The following is a 12,997-nucleotide window of genomic DNA, read 5'->3' as shown; positions in this document are numbered from 1 at the left end:
CCCAGGCCCGTCATCTTGCGGCTATCCACCTCCAACTGAACAAGACCGCCCGAAATGTAGCACAAATGTCAGACCGCATGGAGAGGATGACAGCTGCTATGGAGGCCAACACACAAGCCATGTACAGCCAGCGGGATCTCAACCGCCGCAGACACCGCCAGCTGCTGACCCGCCTGTCAGCATACACACGGTCCAACTATATAATTGGGAACGCGACCTCCCAGCTCTCGCGACGCTCCTTGGCCATATGTATTCCGTTTGTGCTGGTGGGCAGATGTGGATGTGGGTACAGTCAATGCATCCTATTACATGTGGAAATTGTGCTACATTGTAAAATTGCAGCTTGGTGTCATTCAAGTCCTGTTGGCTGGTGGGGAATGAGATGTAGTGGTGTAGCCGGGTCAGCATGGCCTCCAGGAAACTCCTTAGGCAGCGGGACATGGTGGGCTGGGAAATCCCCCCTGCGACAGCGACTATCCCCTGGAAGCTTCCGGAGGCCAGTAGGTGCAGGCTGCACAATACCTGCACATGGGTGGGAACGGCATTGGTCCTCCTTGTTGGGTGCTGCATCAGGGGGTCTAGGTCCCGGATCATCTTGATGAATATTGCCCCATTTAGGCGGTACTTCGCGTAAATTTGCTCCCTGGTTTGGCCCAGAAGGGTGACCCGCACACGGAATATCCGCTCCTAGATCCTACGTCTGTTCCGTGCTGCTCGCTGTAGCCTTCGCCGCCTGACCACCATGTAGAGTTCTGGCATTGTGAGAGTCCTCAGGCTCCAGCTGCATGTCCTTAAGTGTGTTTGGTCAGGCCTGCACCTGTTGGTAGTTTGGTAAAGTTTTTTTGAATTATTTTTTTCCTTACTGGTTACCACCTGGTTTGGGCTCTCCTTAAATTGCGCGTCCAAATAGCGATTTTCGGGTTTTTCGCAGTTAGCGATTTTTCATTAATGGCGATTGCGAATATTTTGCGAGGTCGCAAATGATTTTGCAGAATCCATGGTTTCTCGCTATTTCAGAATCGCAAATAGGCTTGTTCCAGGATTCTGCGATTTTATTTGCGGAATCGCAATTTTTTTTGCGAATTCGCTATTTTAGTTTTTTCACTGTCATGAATCCCTTTCTTTGAAATTGCGATCGCAATTGCTAATTCGCAGCTATTGCGATCGCAATTTGGCTTCATGAATCTAGCTGTTAATTACCATATATCTGGCACTGAGCCTGGTTAGCAGGGCCCAGAGCTCAGTCAGAGTCAGTTACCAACAGTATCAGTCAAATAAATGGGGGTGATCAGGGCAAAAAGAATGACTTTCCCACATGACTGATAAAGTCACAGGCCAATGGCTGAAAGAGGCTAGGCATAGAAAACCACTGGGTAAAAAGGGTGGACCCATAGCCCACCCTATATATTTTAAACAGCAATTCTTTGAGACAGCTGAGTTGTCGAAACCCACAACTAAAAACATGTTTCTACACCTTGAATTCTGCAGCTCTTCCCTCCCAGGCAATCTATAAAGAGATAATGACTCCCTCACAGGTCCTTATGACAGTCATTGTCACAGTGGGGAGAGCTGCACAAAAGACATCCAACTGGGCCACTTAGGACATCCTAACACGGCTGCTCAAAGTATCACAGTTTGCCACAGGCTGGAAAAAAACGTTACTCTCATTTAAGTATTTGCTACTTCCCAACTGCACACATTCACTCTTGGCCTATCCTCTTCCAAGTGAGTACATGCCAGTCTACTGCATGCTAGCTGCTCACACAATGTAATGAAATCACAGGTTTCCTTGCCCAGATCTTAGAAAGTCAACAATATGTTAATATCTACAACATGGTTAAACTTAGCCCTCCTATCATCAGTGCATATGAGAGCGTGCTATCAGTAGCGGCTGGTGCTGTGGAAGAGTGGCGGGTGGGGGGTGGCGTAAGGGGTCAGGAGGAAACTTACTTGCAGCCGGCCGCGTCGTGCTCTTCTGCTCCTTTTCTTGCAGGCACAGGTCCCAGACTCCACTGCAGCCAATCCTTACGCTGATCTCATATCATGAGAGCAGCTTCAGGATTGGCCTGAGCACAAATGATTTGCCTGCTGTCTCTAACCAGCAACACAGCTGGGTTGGAGAGATCTTCAGTGCGCATGACAGGTGGCCGGCCTGAGATTGCTGGCCAAACCGCCATGCGCACTGATCACTGTACACTACCACTCCTCTGCGCCTGCCGTCCCCTATGGCCTCACCCGAAAGACTTGGCAGGAAAGGAAAGCATAAAATGATTTAAAAAAATGTTTATTATCATTTTATTTTTCCTTTGCTGCTGTTCTGAGGCAGCTGATGGGGGGCGACGCTTCTCCCCATAGTAGAGGAGCCGCAGCTGCTTGTTATGGTATAAGTTCAATGCATTATTAATTCCCCTATGAAAGTCCAGTTTGTCTTGAGGGACCTTTGAAAAGGCTTCTTTAAGCAAACATGAACACGTGTGAAGTGACCCAAGTTAGCCTCACCATGGGGAAGTTTTCAATTACTCCTTGGTGGCAGTCATGCTGTTTATAATTAGATGTTACATTCTCGCATACAGAGTTCTCACCATTTAAAGAGAAAAGTGCAGATGTGTTTGTAACAGGGCGCCAGCTGACTGAGTCATCAAAGTCGAGCCAGTATCATCACTTCTGTTGCCAAGCCTTAGAACTGTAAAACAAATGATTGAGTGTCTTTCAGAATATACAGTGTGTCTGAGAAGCACACACACACGCACATGCATATGCACACCCACACACACCCACATCCACACACACAAGCATAACATAACGTGTATTTGTAAAGAGCACGTTCACTCCAGGGTATCTTGGTGCTGAATAACAAATGTGTATTAACACATGAAGACACGCATGCATGTGCACACACACACACACATGCACATCCACACTCACAGGCGCATACAAACACACACAAATGTGCACGATTACTCATGCTCACAAACATCACCACAAAATTGGTGATGCAAAGTCCCCCTCATTGTTTTTCCTTAAATAGTGTGTTAACCAGTAGCGCTTATAATCACTAATTACCTCTACGTTGACCCCATTCGCATATTATTTTACACGTTAATTTACATTTGAGCTTAATATATTGAATAAATTGCATGTTTTTGATTAGACTTAGATAGAATGTACAGCCTAAAGGTAGTATGAGTAGGTCTATGTGCCTTACTCCCTTGTTTAACTTTCCTTTTGTTTCAGGCACAAGGGGGCATATTACCAACAACTAGCGATAATTATCGCTATGTTGGCTTAGCGGCAATAATTTTATCGCCGTGTTGCGGCGATTTTTATCGCTTAGGAGCCTTGCTAATATCAAGGTTTATCTCCTAAGCGATAAAAATCGGCCGAAATGCATGAATATCGCTGTAAAGTCAGCGATATTCATGCATTACCGAGCTAATGCTCTTAGCCATGTTATCCACCTCCCATTGGATAACATGGCTAAGAACTGCTCAGGGCAGGTGTTAGCTTTTGGAGATATTCGCGCTTAGCGCGAATATCTCCAAAAGTTGGTAATAGGAGATAGCGATGTTAGCGACTGTTTACAGTCGCTAACATCTTGGCACGCCCACTTTGCATGTCATTAGTGATAAATATCTCTGACATGCAAAGCGGGGCCCAAGATGGTCGCTATCTCCTACTAGCTGTCGCTAACTGGTGTTAGCGACAGCTAGGTAATAGGGAGATAATTTTATCTCCGCTTTCTTGGCTTTTAAAGCCAAAAAAGCGGAGATAAATCCCTGGATAATATGCCCCCAGATTTTTCTTGTTCCCATATAGAAATGTTATTCTTTTTAGCTTATTTGGTGAATGTCGTAGAGTAGTTGTTAACTGATTTGAACGATAATTGCCACTACCTCTCTAAGATGGGAGGAGAGGACGTGAAATACTCCTTTGCAGTAGCAGCCGTTGGTGGGCGTGCTGCTGGACGCTGATGTGGAGTGAGGGAGGGGCAGGGTGAGGGGAAGTAAACTACGGGTTATGGCAGATTAGCGGTAAGTAAACATATAAATAAATAAAATGAATTTCGTTACACACGCTGACTTGCCAAATGCAATGCAGCGTGCAATGAAATTCGCTTAATTTATTTATATGTTTACCTACCTCTGTTCGGCCGCAATCCATAGTTTACTACCCTCCTCCCCCGCCCCACGTCAGCGCCCAGCAGCACTCCCACCATGGCCGCTACTGCTCCTCTGTGCTATATCGTGAAGGCCGTGGGGAGCGAAGAAGTTGGCACTGTATTATCCATGAGAAGGAGGCTGACACCGAGAACAGAAAAGATTGCTCAGAACCGGGTTCCTGCCAGTGGGAGCATGTAGGATGTATCATCTAGACTAAATGCTATATTTTAAATGGGTGAAGCTTGTAAGTTAGGCAGGTCACTAACCCCTGTCCACTTTAGCAGGCGGACATCCTTTGTCTTCTCTTGAGACCAACACTCTTTATTTACCTACTCCTAAAAATACTATTGAGAGCCAGTACATTACTTTTCATTCTAATTGGAACCTTTATTTGCTTCTTCTTTCGATGCTATATTGACTGACACCTGCTACTTCTGAGTTCCCCCGACCCACCCAAAGCCTTAGTTTAGCATTAGGGGGTTTCCTTTATGGAAATCGGATTCTGCTTTGATTTGCTTACTTTGCTCTCAACAATGCAAAGCTCATCTTTACTGAATTGAATTACATTGATCATATTTGTGTATGCTCTATTCAGCTGAAATTTTGAATTATGACTAAATGCTTTGATTGGTGATTGTGACTTGACTAATTTGCTAATAAACATTAATGGTTTGTGAACTTATTTCTCTCTGATGTTACAGTGGAGAAAAATCTGCTTCACTGCTATTCCCATGTTATTGAATTTGTGATTTCAGCCTCAGTTTAAGATAAAGGTCCATCTTCATGGATATAGCAACGTTTTGAGATAGTGTCAAGATTGTGTGACGCTATCGCCATCCTTATCTATCCCACTATCAAATCAACTATCAAGCTAAGCATAAACAAAACTGCAGAAACGTATACAGATAGATATGTTTTACTGGACAACATGCATGAAAAACATTTCTATGTAAAAATCTGCTGCTAAAAACTTTTTTTTGCAAGAAACTGCTGAAAAAATTGATTCTTTTGCACCCCTCTAAAGGTAGTGCCATTGAGTTTTGGCAATAGTAAAACCTGCTATTTGCAAGGCTAAAACACTGCAAAATGAAGTATGCAGCACTATACAAAGCACTATTATTATTATATTGATTCCTCAATAAAGTACATGCAAATGGAACATGGTTTTGAATGTCAAGTAATCAGATATCATCTTGGCAGGATGAAAACTGATGCACTTGCTAACTCTGGCCAACTGTATTACTTTTAAATGATTGTGTTTGGTGTATCAATGCACCAATGAAACTGCACTAACATGTCTTCAAGAGAAAACAGCAAGTACTACAAGGTTTGTTGTTTCTTGGGACAAATATGCCAAAAATATTCATGACTGATTATTTTGAAGGCTGATTGTCCAGGTAATCTTCAAGAAACAAACTCAAGATCTCATCTAGGAATCTCTTGTTGGAACCCTAGCAGAAACATTAGACAGTAACCCACCTTGAAGCATTTCAGCAATTGAGAATGGGATATAACCACTTCTCGCCTCCTTGCTTTAGTCCCTCCTATTGCCTTTTTTGCTACTTCATTATGTGAATTAATCACCTCATTTGATACCTCCAAGTACTTCCATGCTAATGATACTTAGATTGTCTTGCAGCAATCAAGCACTGAATAGTTCTTTACTTGCTCAGTTCTTCTGTAACAAAGAAATTGTCTATTTTCCTGCTGTCTCACAATCTCTTTTATTTCCATCTTCTCCCCTCTGACACTTTATGTCTTTCCTCTTGCAAAAGAAAGTAGCATGCTCTTCCATTCCAGCCTACAGCCAAATCATTAATGTGTGTAAAAAATCAAATCTACTCCCGTCCAACACAGTGCTAACCTTCTTTCCAAAGTTATTTTCCAAGGCTTTAATTGCCTCCTCATATATGTCTTCAGACGCCTCTTCCATATTTGATGTACTTTCATTATTAGTTATTTGTTTGTTAGATGTAGGAAACATTTTTAAAATAAGATTCTTCTACCCTCTACTACCAAAGTATGCTTTAATATTGCTAGAATCCTCTTTGCTATAAATCAAAGCGTGCTGCTTTTAAGGAGATCTCAAAATCTTCTCGCCAAGCTTCATGTGACATTACTGGTTCACCTGCGCTTGCTACAAATGTAGGAGGATCTACAAAATTCTGCATGCTGTTGAGGTGATGCACAGTTTTTTTGACACATTTTAATCTAAATTTGATTTGAAAATGCTATGAGTTTTACAAACACGTAAAAACAAAATGTGGTCACTCCTGTCTTTTTCTTAGCTTGGAACATAATAAAATTTTAAAAAATTGTCACCGTCATCTTTAGATAGCACTTCACCTGCTCGTCGGAATATTCAATTCCAAGATTTTCCTATAAGGTTCTCTTTCTGCTGTCATTGTGACCAACATAAAATATGTTGAGTGAGTACTCTCACTGTGTTCCTTTGGTTGTGCTTAATTAACTAATCACAAAGAGTCCTCTTCCGATGTCCTTTTCACCATTCACATAACTGGCAAATGGTCTCTTCCGTAACACTTTCAACGGACCAATCAGGACTGCCATTTTGATTTCCTTCAGGCAACAGTGTAATTTATAAGCGTGGTTGCGTGCACGTGCACAGCATGCAACACAGCCCTCAGTGGCAGAAAGGTCAAGGATGGAGAAGGAGCTTAAAATGAGCTTGAGGCCAGCACTTGTTCTAGTGGATATTGCTAGAGCATGGTATTCCCTTTACCAGCGCAAGCATCGCTCATGCTTGTGCTACACAATGTGAATTGATGAAAGACAAGGGAGTACGGAGAGATTAATATCCAATTTATTTCCAGTAAGGGCACAATTAATTACCCTGACGTTACTGTATAATTTTACTTGGACCAATGCTCAATTTACTTTAACACACCTACATGCCATTGGATCAGTCTCTGACCCACATATTTCTTCAAAAATAAGTTGGTGGAAAAACAACAATCATACAACAATGTATATACAATGACGAAAAAGAAACATACATATATGTATACAAGACTCAGTATCTACAATACCCCAACACGATATTGAAATCACTAGTGTTCACTCATACTATCTGGGCGATACACTTAGAGGTAGTCCTTCTAGCACATGAGGTACAACATCTCTCCATCTTTTCTAATAACGTGCTTATGAACAATTCAACACTATTTGCATTAATGATGACTCCTCTATATATAGCTGTCGACGTGGACGTGTTTCAGCTGTCAATTTCTTCTGGCCTCCTCAGGATAAGGCTAAATTAAAATATATGGGCTTGCATCACGTAATCCACACTGCTCTAAATCTCTAAACAGGTCTCAATCCCTGAGTCCAAACGTTCTCAGTCCTCTGGGGCTTTGATGTCTTATGCCCAGGTATAGGAAGGTGATTTGGGCATTCCCCTGGTCTTTTGTTCGATGTGCTACACAATGCATCAGCCTCTCACTCAGTCAGTCAAAAGTGAACACAGTAAATCTGCCCCAAAAACATTGTACATTACTTTTGGTTCAGTTTTGCTGTAATAGACACCGGCAAAACTGCATGCAACTATTGAAAGTCTGTTGCTGCCAGTAGTCTTGTCTTTCTGAGTTATAATTAGGGCTCATGGTTTTATGGTATTTATTCTTTTAAAACATCCATCTGTATTTATCCATATTTATATTTTGCCCATCTTACTGGAATGTATCCATATTTATGTTATGTTTTGTGAATAAATGGAGTCATAAAATGGTATATTTCCACAATATTTAACTAATAAGCATGCATGCATACTTTGATGCCTGTCGCATTTTAGCAAATTAAGTAGTCAAATATAACAATACACGCCAGGTGCGAATACATTTTACCAAATACCAGTATTTAAAGAAATCTCATCCTGTTTTTAAACCCTCTTTGCTCTATCTCTGCTCCGCTATTAGCCTGGAATTTACAAACGACAGCATGGGGAGCCACTCTCAAGAAGCACGTTTTTTCCATTAAAAAATAATACAGATATGGCCACTGTTTTCAGTCTGTATTTAATTGTAAAATCAGTAAAAATGGAAAACTGAAAGCCTTCGTTATAATACTTTTAGACATGGTTCTGATAGTGACCTTGGTAACTGGGCGTGATCGCTGGTGGGTTTGCAGTGTTTTAGGGTCATTCTCAACGTGTCATCAGTGCCATAAAGGAAGCCGTCATGCAGGGTTGAATTTCACAGCAATTTATTGTGATCAGAAATACCAGCTTCCCCATCCACCAGCCTCAACACAGAACCCCTTACTTTTAAAATAATGGCAAAGTTCCAAAAGCAGTAGAGCGAATGCCTTTCCACCGTAATGAATGATAACGCCAGGACACTCCCAGGAGCATCTGTGCACTTTATAAATCTGTCTTTATCTTCGTCATCATCATCATAATAGAACCAGAAATTAACATTAACCAGATTATGTAAAGCCATCCATGCTACTGCTCTAAAGTAACTCTCTCAAATCCTAAACCATTGTGTGCCTGCCAAGAATCTGTGCCAGGCCAATAAAAAATTCCTTAATTTCACCAACCACGTTGTGCAGTATTCAGAACTCCTCACCTTTGCCTCCAAAGACTACTAGGACAACAAGGCACAACAAGGTATGAGGCAAGTTATTGCATATGTTTCAGACTTATGTACCACTACTGTCCTTTTATGATCCTATAATGTCTACAATGAATAGTCTCAGGTGATGAGGATCTTTTGCTTCTCTGGTTTTCCCTTTCAACATGACCTTAAATGCTGTTGATGGAACAAGGTCCTGTCACAATAATGTCAAGTGCATGGTGCAAAGTGGAAGGGCTGTTTTTTCAATTTATACTGCATCAGCGAAGAACAATGCATAAACAAAATAAGACATATAAATGAAAGACTCTACCTTCTTGCTGTCTCATGGAGTTTCTGTATCTTCTCCAAAGGTTTGAAAATCTATGACATTCTAGGGGCATTCGTTATGGTCTGGCTTAACAGCACAGCGGTCGCCAGAAAACTATATGAGCATCACTAGAGAGGGGCGTTGCCTTCCCACATGTAAGAAGCCTGGAGGATATGTTTTGAATGGGCAGAAGTCGTGTTAAGTGCTGGCCCTCCATGTGACTGTGATTATTTTACTTATCCAGCTGGCTGAGCTTGAACTTTTAGGGCACACACTGTAGTGTAGTTCCTATTATCCCAATAGGCTCTGCGCATTGGAATAATATCTTCAATAGTATAGACGTAGGACAGAGGTTAACTAGGACTTCTACTGTCGATATTAGACTTAAAGTTATGTGTGTGCCAGCTAGCTCAGAGTTCACTAGAAACTTTCTCGAATAGACAAGGAGGTGTTTAACCTCCCTGGATAGACAAGAAGGGATTTAGTTTCTGACAACCATAGAACATGACAACTTTGCTCTCCCCTAATCAAGAGTGTATCTCTAGAGTCGTGTGAAAACGAAAGACAACTTATTTTACTCAGTCAGTTCAGTGCATTCTTAGTTTCACCAGATTGTAGAGAAAAGGAAGAGACGGGCGTGTTCAATAAAAAGATGTTATTTATTGATCAGTCTCTTTTCTCATACAAGAGAAATGAATCGCTATTATTGCAATACTTATAGTTAAGTAAAGTGCATACAGTAATAACAGAATTATAAAATAATACTGTAAAAGCATTGATATGGTTTCTTAGCCATATGATACTTAAAATGGATAAAATAGATACATACATATATACATTGACTATTCGTACTCAACTGGTGCTTCTAACTACGCCTACCCCAATGTACCTGACCTAAGCCTAATACGTGGGCAGGAGTAGATAAGTAGCAGTTTAAGTTAAGTTTGCTTTGCCAAGAGTCTGCTTCAAGAATTCTCTACAAAGGGTTATTCAGTTCAGTACCTGGGATTTAGAAGGCTGGAGGGCTGGTATCTCTATCTCAGGTCTTGTTTTTCCAGCTGCCTGCGAGGGCTTCTTGGAAGCACCGGAGCTGGATTTCTCGGCAGGAGAAAAGGCAGCGTCTCTCTCTCAGCGCGTCAGAAAGGAGGGGCAGCGTCTGTGGGCTTCGCTGTCAGCTGGGCTCCTCGGCAAGTCTCGCTGCTCCAATCTTGTCACCACCTCGTGTGTTTGCTTAAGGCAATGTCGGTATTATTTATACCTGAAAGGTGCCGGGATTGACGTAAGGATGGACATAAATACGTCAATAAGGATGTCATACGAACTGGTCGTTCGCACATTCTTTACTGAAGTTCTCGTCTAAATCAAAACAATGGCTGTGGGGATTTCCCAGGTCGTGGTAGGTTTGATTTGTTTTGAGAACACCGTATGCCTATTAGGGGGCTGGAGAAATAGTGCTTGCCTAATGAGATGGCATGCGCTATGACCTAATCAGATAACGGGCTTCTGTGCCGTTGTGTGGCTAATCAGATGACGGGTTTCTGTGCAGTTGAATGGCTGCTAGTTAATTATTAACCAGACAAGGGTCAGAAATAGGGGGATCGATACAGTACCCATAGTAAATACACCACACCCACTCCACGTAATCTATGTCCATATTTACAAGTCTAGGCATAGTAAACATACTAGCAGTGCATGTGTATACCGAACCACCCCAAAATACAATCAAATGCATTCAGAAAATTGGAAATGCAAATATAGTTACTATATGCACGTCAAGCAGTATAATAATGCTAAATCCAATACGCACATTTTTAAATCAGTATGAACGAAATGCGGAAATTACACATGAAATGGCTCTTAATACAGAAAAAAAGGTCGAGACCATCTCATCACAAAATCATGAATACTTGTGAACATGCTAGAGGGTAGCTAATGTCTCTAGAGTAGCTAAATATAGAAATTTTGTTCTCTAAGAATAGTCTTACTTTAAGCAGAAGATAAGTGTCCCAATCAAAATCATAAATATTTTTGGAATGGAAGGGGAAAAAAATGTCTTGCTCTCTGTAAAAACTGGTGAGAAAATTTCTTATTGCTTTATTTTCAAAGTTGAAGGCCAAATTCAGGGTGTAGGGAACGCCGTGTGCTAGTTTGCTCAAAGTCATTCTTTCTGCTCTGGTGAAAACATCATATTATTGAGACTGTCGAAAAAACTATCAACAGCTTCTTGCGAAAGTTCCACTAACTCGGAAAAAGTTGTTACCATGCATTCATGAGCATGATTGCCTTCATTGATGTTTCGATCAGCATAGCTGACAGAAGGTTGTACCTGATTGATGCTGCTTTCATCTTGTACTTCACTACTCTTCAATCGTAGTGGTGAAGTCTCCACGAATGCCGTCATCAGGTTTGGTAGCCGCTGGGGACAGTACAATGCATGAGCCGTTACCGGACCCAACAGAGTCTCTGCGTCCATTGGTACATCCGATTGTAGTGTCAGACAGGTGTCCAACACGCATTCTTCGCCGCATAACAAGCACCTTAATACAACTTTGCCACATCGGTCTGAATGAAAAAAACCAAGTCATGTTTAAATCTCGTAGCCGTGCTAGTCCAAGGACTTTAGTTATGCGGTCCCGGTAGCCAATAGCTCGGATTGTTTCTTCCATTGTCGCTGGTGTCTTGTCTGTGACGTGGTTTGCCATTGCGAAGTAACAGGATCAAAAATAGGATTCCTGCCACTAGTCCCAAAAGGAGAGGAAGTCCGCCAAAGATGGAATGGACAAAATCAGGAAAAATACCCAGGATGGCTTTGAATGGGGGTTAAAGCTCCCGAAAACACTGTCTTAAATACACTCGCAAGTCAGCACCCTCTTGAAGTAAAGTTAGGTGTTGCTTAATTTCTGCCAGTGTGGATGTTTGTAGCCATTGAAGGCAGAGCCTGCCCACACTGTAAGTAGTTACTATCCCTGGATGTTGTCTTTGGGAATATCTAGGGTCTGGCCTGGTCAATTTGAACCCCTGTATTTTGTTCAGGAATCTGTCTTGACAGTTATTAGTGTCTGTGGGCCAGATCAACCATTGTTTCCAATCAAGATGTGTTCTGTTTTGGTTTAAAATATGGTTCACGTCTATCTCAACATCTATAGAGCTATTACTGTTCGTTGTTGGCTTTGGAATAGACGGTTTGTTTAAGTCTTTGATTTTGGCTAGGCCAAGACAGGTAGTTTGTTGAATAGTGTCATTCAAAAATATAATTTGTTCTGGGATCATGCAGGCTCTGAACAATGATTCTATACCTTGTACTTGCCAATCTTTTGTACCCCAAACTGTTTTTGTTTCAATGTTATTGTTCCAGAAATCAAAACCAAATGTATTCGTTTGCTCAAAAAATGAATCTGAATATATCAATTTTGTGTTTGTAAGCATGGTCTTCATACCTGTCTTATTCGACAATTTGAAATAAAATGTTTCTGCATTACTTGTGTTAAACCCTGAAAAGTATGAATATTTATCATAAATTGTTTTAGAACTACCCTTTGGGGGAGTAGCACAATGTTCCCATTGGTTATAATTTAAAACATTTCTAGGTTGTGCAGATTTATGGAGATAATGGTTACCATAGTGGTTATAGCAGAACATTTGATCATAATTAGACGAACCCTGCAAATAATCATGTTCTGTAAATTTAGCAGACATTACTAGGTCAGACATCATATCATTAATACTTTCAAAGTCCCAATCATCAGCAAATGTGCTAGGTTTTACAAAGTCACTTAACGAGATCTTAAATTGGTGTGGATACTTCAGGATTTCAACCGGGCCATAGATTTCATAATCAGTATTGTCCCATGCTACACCGCCTGGTATAGGATTGGCTGTGAAGTTCACTGAAGAAAGTTCTCTTTTCTTGACGTGTGAAGATGTCTGTGGTTTAA

This window comes from Lissotriton helveticus, chromosome 6 (genome assembly GCF_964261635.1).
Source record: "Lissotriton helveticus chromosome 6, aLisHel1.1, whole genome shotgun sequence".
NCBI classification, from domain to species: Eukaryota; Metazoa; Chordata; class Amphibia; order Caudata; family Salamandridae; genus Lissotriton; species Lissotriton helveticus.
Note: the sequence above shows the minus strand (reverse complement) of the source record.